We start from the raw sequence: 12,163 nt of genomic DNA, 5'->3' as shown, positions 1-12,163 counted from the left end.
TTCTAAAATTTTAAATATAACATCCAAGCAATCAAAATCATTAAGCTCGTACTAAAATTGGTGCTAAGCCACCTAAGAACAATAGTCTGCACATATGGATCGTTGGAGGTTCGGAAAACGACCTAGGAATGAGGCCTTTTGGGTCGATCGGCCGGAATCCCTAGAACAAGCTCTTGCATGTTAGCATTCCATGACAATCTCTTCTTAATACATGAAATTTCAAGAAGAAGGGGTGAAGGATCTTACCTATATGACCCACAGACGATTGTTGAGGTTATGGTGTAGAGTTTCCCTTGGAGAAATGATAGGGAGTGGAAAGGGTTGATTCCCTTAGGCCCCACCTCGATCTAAGTCCACCTTAGCTCTCCTTCTCTCTCTCTTTCTCCTCTTTGCTCTCCCTTTACTCCCTTGGCAATGGTAGTTGTGGTGGGAGTTATGAGATAAGGGTTAGGGATTTATTTCCTAGACTTGGGCCCCTTGGCCTTAAGTTTTCACAATTTTCCAAAATAGTCCTCTAGGACTCCCTATTGGTGTTGGGGCGGCCCTAACACCCCCTTGGCCACCAAATTTGGTGTGTAGGTGCCTTATGGCCCAATGAGGGGCCATATAAAATTTAGGAACAAACGGACGAACGGTTATGGGGTTTGCGTAAACGGTTCCAATCTATAAATGGCCCTGTGGGGTCCATTCCAGGGATTGGAGCAATCCTGGTAGCCCTCTGGCCATGAAACTTATAGGGTAGGTGCTCCATGGCCCGACGAAGGGTCATGCAAAATTTGGGAACGATCGGATATGTGGTTTGGTCGCATGGGTCCAATTTGTTATCAACGGTCACCATGCCACGATTGGGTCCCAGATTTTATGGATGGGCGAAGGACAGTACATTAGACCTTCACTGAAAATTTAGAAGAAAACCGATGGCTAAAAAGCCCGGAGTCTCAGTTTCGTTTACCAGTGCCAGATTTCAACTCTTGCCTTGGGTGGGTTGACAAGTCTGCTGGAACAGCACGGATAATTAACTTTTGGGTGTCTGATGAGTCCATGGTTTGCGATGAACCACAAACCCAGTGAGATCTATGGTTCCCTAAATTTTTATAATTTTCTGACATTTCTGCGTCGTGGTATAGCCCGTATGGGCTGATGCTAAGTATATCCGGCCATCTGGCTTGGTGGCCCACACTAGGACCTATCATGACCTGTCTGGTCTACTCTAATGGGCTAATCCTAGGTTGATTTAACTCGTGGTACCCCACCACGAGTGGTTTAACTGAATGGTCTTGCGAAAAATCCTACGTGGACGCCCCAAGACACTGTGCTGGTTGGACGGGACGTTACAATCCACGTGATTGGACAACATAGATAAAACACATATCAAAGTGGGCCCGGTGCTGAAACACATACATTCAAGGTGGGTCACACCATCCCAATCTAGCGGACGGTGTGGATGAGATCCATACATCAATGGTGGGTCACACCCGTCCAAAATGTTGGACGGTCTGGATAATACCCATACATCTAGTGGGTACCACGGAACTTGTTGACATCATTACATCAGCTATATAGCTGATGTGAAGTACACTAGCTAATCAAATTCCCACATCAGGTGGGTCCCACGTGGGGCCCACCACATATATTATATATTATATAAATGTGTATATATATATATATAAATTACCTAGCCCTGGACATCCATTAACGGACGGACTAGATGAATTGTATCGTCCAGGTGGCCCCGTGATTAGGCCCTCTGCTGACATCATCATAGCAGGTAGGTGGGACCCACAGAGTTTACGTCAATGCAGCAGCTACACAGCTAGTGAGAGGTGCACCAGCCAATCCGGTTCCACGCAGGTGGGTCCCGTCCAAATGGACAGATAGTGTGGATAAAATCCACACATCATGTGGTCTCACCTTCTAGATTTGCTAGACGGTGTGGATTTCTCACACACCACCAAGGTGGGCTCCACGTGATGGATGGCATACACGTATCAGGTCAGCCACACGTACCATCAACACCACAAAAATAATTTTAAAAGAGAGAGAGAGAGAGGGAAAAGGAGAGAGAGAGAGAGAGAGAGAGAGAGAGAGATTGGTTATGGGAGGGGCCCCACCACTATGGGCCCCTCTTTACAACGCATTCATCAAGATAAGTCCCACCACAAGTGGACCCTTAAATCATAAAATCACCCACCGTCGATCTCCTTTTCCTTCTTTCGCCAATGCGATCTAGAGCTCCAATGGGTGCGATTCAACGGTCGAGATGGACTTTGGATGGTGGAGATGGGAGGTAGGAAGGTGGGCCACACAAAGCTCTCCTCTCTTTGGGAAGCCATAGACAGTTCTCTCCTTTGGGGTTGCTTGGGAGAATGAGAGAGAAAGAGAGAGGTGATGGGAGAGAGAGATGGTGAGTGATGGTTGGGTGTACTTGACTAGGTATGGGTTGTAAGAGAGAGTTGACTTTGGGGTTGCTTTTGGGGATGGGACATGTACTTGACATTTGATGTAATTGATGAGACATTCTCTTGGGTTTGTAAATGTGCGGCATTTTTCTCGAACTGAACGTGGGCCCACATCTTCTAGCCTGGGTATCGCCTCAGTACGCGAGACGCGGCGTCGGAACTGCAGCGACGGTGCGGTCGCAAGGGTACAAGTTTCGAGTCGAGCCGACTCTGATATACGGGACACAACTCAGGATCGCGCGCAAACGCCGATAACAGATCGCTTGTTGCCAGAATTCGACCGCAGAGGCATACGGAACGATATAGGCTAGGATATAGGTCTTACATGTAAGACTATGAGCTCAAAACTATGCTGATTCAAAGCTCAAGTGGACCACACCACAAAACAATGGGGATGAAATGCCCACAGTTGAAAACTTGTTGGGTTATTGTAATGTTTTATTTTTCATCACCTCCCGCTCTAATACTACTTTGATACACAACAACTAATTGTTATCTCCATTGTTGCCAATTCCTGCGAAAATAAATCAAAACGGGTTGCGTGTGATCTGGATGGACTTGCGTGGTATATTTAGAGATCTTTTGGGATATATGAAGATGATTCTACAATAATACAATTGGATCGCATCAATCAACGCCACGTCATCCACTAAGTGGTCGAGTGAAGATTGATCATGCAGAAGCGATTATAGGACAGATGCCAGGTTTAGAATTAAAGAGGGTTAAGTTATGCTAAAGGGTTATAACAATTGTAAGAACGAGGGAACATCTACATGGTCGGGTTAAGGTTATAAATACCAAAGTATTTTAGCAAAGCAAATTATCTTATACCAACTCAATCAAATCAAATCTATTTTTCAATTATCCGTCATTTACATTTCTTAATGTAATCTCTTTACCTTTCTGCTAGTTAATTATATTTAATAGTGTAATCTTTTACTTTTGTCTCTTATTTACATTCCTTAGTGTAATTTGGATCTATGCTCATACGTTGAATTTGGTCTCTGCATTAATCAGAGTACTCTATCCAATTGGATCCTTACTCTTGCTCGGGTGGTAGACTCTCAAGAGTTTCAACCCCCGGTCAAGGGTTCGAGTATCCATAGGTAGTGAAATCCCACTAGGCGTGAGTGTGTGTAAATAAATTTTAAAAAAAAAAAAAAAAGGTACTCTATCCAAGAAGATGTTTTATAGTTGTTCTTCGTGAGTAACTGTAAAAATTCATTTCTTGTTCTTTTATCCGTATTGAAAAGTCCTGCCATTTAACTATTGCCTAATCCTTTTAACACATTATATGACTAGCTGAATATGCAACTGATCTTATTTGATCTTGATCACATACTACATATCTATTTATCTTAACGCTTTGGGTCATAGTTATTCGGTTTGAATTGAACTGCATATTCAATTCTTATATAACCACATTTGTCACCTGACAGAAACCATAAATTGAATCATAACACTAATCATTTCCTCTAAAAGCTCAAATTAATAATGTAGTGAATTAATATATTTATCTTATATAACCCAGGCACCACGTCCTATGAGTTAGATACTTGGGTTAACCTCCTCATTGCCCCACATCAGATGGGTTCTATTTCACACGATTCACACGCCTTACACGGGCCACCTACCTCAATTGTGCCTCTACATCCCATAATCCATCTCACTCGAGCATGTGAAAATTCCCCTACATTTAGTAAGGTATGAGTTTAGTGTTTTCCGTGTAGTTGTCCTTGTTTTCCAGGACGTTCCCGGCATGATCATTTTTTAAGTGTAATCTTTTAGAAATCCCATCATCATGATGGGAGAAGATTGGATCACATAAAAAATAATAGAATATGTTACACCATAGAAAATAACGGATCACCACCTAAAAATCTTACACAAGTGGTGGCCCACATTAGGGTTGGACTGCAGAAAACAATGGACCATCACCCAAAAATCTACTATTCAAGTGGTGGCCCACATGACAGTTGGATCGGACTGATTATCGACTGTCCCTGTTTATGATAGGAAATCCTTGAGGATGAAATGGATGCCATAAAAACATCAATGTGGGCCCCATGCGCATGAGTTATTCAAAAGATGTCGAAGAGGATAACGCCTCTGCATTAGATGGTTTGGATCAACAGACGTAAATGCAGATTTTTGTGCCATGCCAAATCCATTGTGGGGCCCACCACGCCCACCATTGCATCAACGTACATGCATGCCACGTACGCGGATATAGATGGTACACCAAATCATGACATCTCGCCACTTGAGGAATGGTATTGAGATCCTCCGTCAGTCTCTCTCAACAAAATCATTGCAACTACTCCTCTCGGAAAAAATAATAATCTAATGGGTGGATATTCGATACTCCCGGAGGCACATGCAATGTTCGTGCACCCATATCGTCTACCGTACACGTGGCATATGTATGATGGATGATCCGATCCATTCATATCCTAGGTTTCTTAAGTAATTGGCCGTTTCCTACAAATTTCTTTCATTGAATGATTCGAACCTCTAACTTTAGATGTTTCACTCTTTGAGTGTAAGCCGTTGATTATTTTTATATTTAAGTGTCTATTTGTATGAGATATGATGTGATTGACTCATTTACTGCTGGAATTGAAAAATCAATGGTGCAGATCTTTCCAGTGACATGGATTGATAGTACCTCCCATGCCTCGAGATGCACTGGATAAGCTCTTCGGATTTCGATTTCTCTATCCAGGTTTGAGCTTAGAGTACATCCGTACGTACTGCTGTGGAAAACTCAGGGACATTAACCACTGGGTCTGGGCCATCTTTCAACGATCCAGGCCGTCTATATGATGGAACATACCTTAAGATGAAGTAATTACAAACTAAGAACCTTAAATTGAAATATTTCAAGCCTCAGATAAATTGACATTTTTTCTTTAAATATAAACGGTCTGCTTGACTTTTAAATTATAGAAGAGTCAAAATACCTTAAATTAAGATTTATTTCTGATATCCTCCATCCATCGTGAGGCCCATCGTATATACAGTCCAGATCATTAAATATGATCATGATCTAACGGTTAAAGTCCCGATGCATCCTGTTGCAATACGACCGGGTGCATTCTTGTAAACCTCTTTCCTCTTCCCATCTTCCTTTTCGCAGAAGTGGGTGTTTTTTCGTACTCGAGCTCTGTATGACGCTTGACAGACAGGCACTTAAACTACTGGATCGTGGGACCCACTATTCTAGCTCATGGTCTCAAAATTAGATTGGTTGAAAAATTTTAACCTCTGATTTGTGGACACTTGTTTGTGGAAATAAGAAGAAAAATTTCCAACTGTACGACCCATTTATGGCCCACCAGCCTTTTTAAGCCCACATGCTTTTTACCTCCCCAAGAATCCTCGCCGAATGTACGGACAGCTTTTCACGTTACAAAAATGCCCGTGCTTTTCAAAGGAGTAATGCTGAAAGCTGGGTTTCTATGGCTACGGGTTATAACCGTAGCTATTGACAAACCTAGGTAGTAAAACAACAAGTTAGGACCCGGTCGACCGGGCCAGGCTGTTTTATGGATGCACTTTCTTCTTCTTCTTTTTTTTTTTTTCCTACATGGAGAAATTTATTCTACCTACATTCTTCTCTAAAATATATTTATATAAATATATATATAAGCATATAAAAAAAATTTCTCTCTTTTTTTCATTTCTTTGTTTATTCATTTAACAAGAATATCTTCTACACCAAAATTAGTTACTTGACGTACCCTATATGATTTTGGGGTAGGAGAAGCTACTTTAGCCAACCAACTTGGTTATTTTCTAAGATTCTATCAGGTCGATGGTCGAAAATCCATTTCATTCACTTTGTGGTCAATTTCATTTAGTTCGCGGTCAATTTCATTCATTTTATTTATTTCACGATCAATTCTATGCATTTCACAGTCAATCTCGATGATTCCCCTTTACTTCACGATCAATTCCATGCATTTCACGGTCAATCTCGACGATTCCCCTTCACTTCACGGTCAATTTCAGGCATTTTATGGTCAATTTCCATTACTTCACGGTCAATTCCATGCATTTAAAGGTCAATTCCCTTCATTTAACGGTCAATTCCATGCATTTCACGGTCAATTCCGATGATTTTCCTTCATTTAACGGTCAATTCCATGCATTTCATGGTCAATTCCGACAATTTTTCTTCATTTAACGGTCAATTCCATGCATTTCACGGTCAATTCCGACGATTTCTCTTCACTTCATGGTCAATTCAAATCATTTCAAGGTCAATTCCCTTTACTTCACAGTCAATTCTCTGCATTTCAAGGTCAATTCCATGCATTTCACGGTCAATTCCGGTGATTCCCCTTCACTTCACTGTCAATTCAATTCATTTCACGGTCAATTCCCTTCACTTCACGGTCAATTCCATGCATTTCACGATCAATTCCCTTCACTTCACGGTCAATTCAATGCATTTCACGGTCAATTCGCTTAACTTCATGATCATTTTCATTCATTGCACGGTCAATTCCGACGATTTTCCTTCACTTCACGGTCATTTCCATGCATTTCACGGTCAATTCGCTTCACTTCATGGTCAATTCCATGCATTTCATGGTCAATTCCAGCGATTCCTCTTCACTTCACGGTCAATTCGCTTCACTTCATGGTCAATTCCATGCATTTCACGGTCAATTCTGGCGATTCCTCTTCACTTCACGGTCAATTCCCTTCACTTCATGGTCATTTCCATTCATATCACAGTCAATTTCGGTGATTCCGTTTGGATTCACGGTCATTTTCATGCATTTTACAGTTAATTCCGGTGATTCCATTTGGATTCACGGTCATTTCCATGCATTTCACGGTCATTTCCCTTCACTTCATGGTCATTTCCATGCATTTCACTGTCATTTCGCTTCACTTCACGGTCATTTCCATGCATTTCACAGTCAATTCCGGCAATCTCGTTTGGATTCACAGTCATTTCCATGCATTTCACGGTCAATTCCCTTCACTTCATGGTCATTTCCATGCATTTTACGGTCAATTCGCTCCACTTCACGGTCATTTTCATGCATTTCACGGTCATTTTCGGCAATTTTGTTTGCATTCACGGTCATTTCCATGCATTTCACGATCAATTCCCTTCACTTCACGGTCATTTCCATGCATTTCACAGTCAATTCGCTTCACTTCACGGTCATTTCCATGCATTTCACAGTCAATTTCGGGGATTCCATTTGGATTCACGGTCATTTCCATGCATTTCACGGTCAATTCACTTCACTTCACGGTCATTTCCATGCATTTCACGGTCAATTCGCTTCACTTCACGGTCATTTCCATGCATTTCATGGTCATTTTCGGCAATTCCGTTTGCAATCACGGTCATTTCCATGCATTTCACGGTCATTTTCGGCAATTCCGTTTGCAATCACGGTCATTTCCATGCATTTCACGGTCAATTCCCTTCACTTCACGGTCGTTTCCACGCATTTCACGATCAATTTGCTTCACTTCACGGTCATTTCCATGCATTTCACGGTCAATTCCGGCAATTTCGTTTAGATTCACGTCATTTCCATGCATTTTATGGTCAATTCCCTTCACTTCACGGTCATTTCCACACATTTCACAGTCAATTCGCTTCACTTCATGGTCATTTCCATGCATTTCACAGTCAATTCCGGCGATTCCGTTTGGATTCAAGGTCATTTCCATGCATTTCATAGTTAATTCCTTTCACTTCACGGTCATTTCCACACATTTCACGGTCATTTCGCTTCACTTCACGGTCATTTCCATGCATTTCACAGTCATTTCCGGCAATTCCGTTTGCATTCACGGTCATTTCCATGCATTTCACGGTCAATTCCCTTCACTTCACGTCGTTTCCACACATTTCATGGTCAATTCGCTTCACTTCACGGTCATTTCCATGCATTTCACGATCAATTCCCGCAATTCCGTTTGGTTTCACGGTCATTTCCATGCATTTCACGGTCGATTCCCTTCACTTCACGGTCATTTCCACGCATTTCACGGTCAATTCGCTTCACTTCACGGTCATTTCCTTGCATTTCACAGTCATTTCCGACAATTTCATTTGCATTCACGATCATTTCCATGCATTTCACGATCAATTCCCTTCACTTCACGGTCATTTCCATGCATTTTACAGTTAATTCGCTTCACTTCACGGTCATTTCCATGCATTTCACGGTCAATTCCCGCGATCCCGTTTGGATTCACGGTCATTTCCATGCATTTCACGGTCGATTCCCTTCACTTCACAGTCATTTCCATGCATTTCACGGTCAATTCGCTTCACTTCACGGTCATTTCCTTGCATTTCACAGTCATTTCCGGCAATTCCATTTGCATTCACGGTCATTTCCATGCATTTCACGATCAATTCCCTTTCCTTCACTTCACGGTCATTTCCATGCATTTTACGGTTAATTTACTTCACTTCACGGTCATTTTCATGCATTTCACGGTCATTTCCGGTAATTCCGTTTGAATTCATGGTCATTTCCATGCATTTCACGGTCAATTCCCTTCATTTCACGGTCATTTCCAGTGATTCCCCATCACTTCACGGTCAATTCCATGCATTTCACGGCCAATCCCTTCACTTCACGGTCATTTCCATTCATTTCACGGTCAATTCCGTCGATTCCCCATCACTTCATGGTCAATTCCATGCATTTCACGGTCAATCCTGATGATTCCCCTTCACTTCACGGTCATTTTCATGCATTTCATGGTCAATCCCCTTCATTTCACGGTCACCATAACGTTTATTTTCCATCTAATCTATTCATAAGGTCACAAAGACCTGGATGAAGAGGTAAAACAAATTTCATGATGATCCAAAACTTTTGTGACCCTTAAAAGTGTTTCAATGGTAGACATTCGATCATGCACCGCCTTCAATCATGCATTGCCTTTTATAGTGTGGTCCACTTGATAACTAGATCTATCTTATTTTTCGTCTCAAGCCTTAATACGAGTTCACTAAATAGATGAACGGTTTGGATATAACACATACCTCATAATGGGACCCACAAAAAGTAGTGGGGATTACAACAGGGAAAAAAAAAACAGCCAGCGAGTCGAGCTCTACTAGGTTGGGGCTCGGTCGACCGGGTCAATGGCTACGAATTATAACCATAGCCATAACCGTGGTAATTCCCACTGCATAGTTATGGCTGCGGTTATAATCCGTAGCTATTGACCAGGTCCCAACTTGGTCAACCCCTACTCGTAGGCTGAAATGCGCAGACTGATGCATTGCTGCAGCACTACGGTTATGGCTATGATTATAATTCGTAGCTACTGACCCGGTCGATTAGGTCCTAATTCGGTTGATCCCAACTCGCTGGTTGTTTTTTTTTTTTGTTATCCCAACCGCTTTTTGTGAGTCCCATTATGAGGTATGTGTTATATCCAAACCGTCCATCTATTTGGTAAACTTGAATTAAGGCTTGACACGAAAAATAAAATAGATCTAGCTATCAAGTGGACCACACTGTAAAAAGCAGTGGAGGATTGAATGTCTACCATTAAAACCCTTCTAGGGATCACAGAAGTTTTGGATTATTATGAAATTTGTTTTTCCTCTTCATCCATGTCTTCGTGACCTTATGAATAAATTGGATGGAAAATAAATGTTACGGTGGGCGGAACAAAATTTTTAAAACATCAATTTTCCCACAGCTATGTGGTGTGGTCCAGTTGATTTTTGGATATGAATTTTTTTTTTTTTTTATAATGCTCCCAAATGATCTCAAAATATGGATGAACGCTGTGGATATAATAAATACGTAACTGTGGGGCCCATGTGACTTTGATATCTTTTGAACCGTTCGTACAACTCGGAGTTCGAGGAGCATCAGCGCTCGTCTTCGGGCACCAGGCGATCCGCTTCCGGAAAGGAAAAGCAGGGGCATTACCGACCTGAGAAATGGGGCCGTACAGCTTGGGCTTATTCTTGAGAGGTAAAAAGCAAGTGGGCTTTAAAAGGTTGGTCGGCCATCTATGGGTCGTACAGTTGGAAATTATCCTTAGAAGAACATTAAATGTTTTCATTTGTAACCGTCAAATAAATGTTCTCCAATTTAAAAGTCAGATAACCGTAAATTTGTAATTTTTGTCTCGTGATAAATCTTGGATGTAGAATATAATTTCAACGGTTTAATTTGAATTAATTTTATTCAAGATATGTAATTTACAAGTGCCTGCGTATCATCCACCGCGCTCTGTCAGAGTATCAAGTTGTTCTGTTTACGTCGCGGGAATCCGACGCGTCGGATCGAATCCATTCATCATTTCATAACCAGACACTTCGTGGGCCTCACGAGTACATAAATGATGCAATTGAGAGGCATTTGACCAACGGTACGCATGCAACGTGCAAATGTGGCCCACCCAATGATGGATTTGCCTTGACCATTAGGGTTACGATGGAATGTGAATCCGCATGATCATCCATTATTACCTTGTGCGTACCGTGGAAAAAGCCATATACCGAAAACACATGTAGCCAAATCTTCAAGTAGGCCTGTAGCTGTACGTGAACCAAGTTAGCTCCGGTAGCTTGTTCCACTCGATTGACTTGAAAAAGCTTAATTCGACTCCGATCAAGTTCCAGCTGAGTTGAGTTAATTTTTAGAGTTTAAAATTTCAAGCTTGGTTGAGCTTGAATAAACTCGGATCGGACCTCAACTCAATTTAAACTTGGATTAAACCAATTCGGTAACTCGTTATTTTGATATTGATGTTGCTCACCAAATATTTGATGAAATGACTTAATAAAGTGTTGCTTCGCGAGCATACATTTTCCGTAGGATTGGTTAGTGATAAGAAAGGTATGAATACGAAATAAATCACTCTAAAAGAAAAACATTAGATGATAGAATTACAGCTGAATATTGATTTTGATTCTACCCTAATGAGTGTTTGATGAAATACCTATAAATTTCTAAACATATGATGAGAAATTGAAGATTCATTTTATGTGGTTGAGAAAGTGCCACAAGGGCTTGAACTCAGGCTAAACACGCTGGGAGCTTGAATTATTGACCAAATTGGGTTAAGCTAACCAATCAAGCTCGAGAACTGAGCTGAGCCGAATTCGACTTGGAGTCACCTAGTGGCCAAGCTGAGTTGAGCTATACCAAGCTTAACTCGATTCGACTCGTGTACAACTCTAAGTAAGCTACACATGTATGTTTAATGTGGACCGTTGAACTTTCCTTTGTCTTTCTAACTACACATTTTTCTAACACAAAATTAGTGACAGTATGGTCTACAAGATGAACGCCTTGGATCGAACGGTACTTTCCCCACGATGTATCAAGAACTCTTCTTAGCTGCTCTCTCGTATCATTACGTACCTTAGTTTTGCATAGTTGTACGGAAACACAGGCCGTCCAAATGGCATCGCCGATCCAACTGAATGAATCGTAATCGAAAATTCGCAGTGACAAGATGTATCAACAATCCGAAATTTGATCAAAATTTGGACCGTTAATTACTTTAATTTCAACCATCCATTTCATAGTCAGTGATTGGACGGTCAAAGTTACTTAATATGTGATTTCAGGTAAAAAGAGCCATCCAAAAAGGGACCCACAAATCATAAGGTAAATCTGAGAATGATGAGCGTCTACCAATTTTTTAAAGGGAGCAAAAACAAGGGTATGTACCTGCGA

This window comes from Magnolia sinica, chromosome 8 (genome assembly GCF_029962835.1).
Source record: "Magnolia sinica isolate HGM2019 chromosome 8, MsV1, whole genome shotgun sequence".
In the NCBI taxonomy this organism is placed as follows: Eukaryota; Viridiplantae; Streptophyta; class Magnoliopsida; order Magnoliales; family Magnoliaceae; genus Magnolia; species Magnolia sinica.
Note: the sequence above shows the minus strand (reverse complement) of the source record.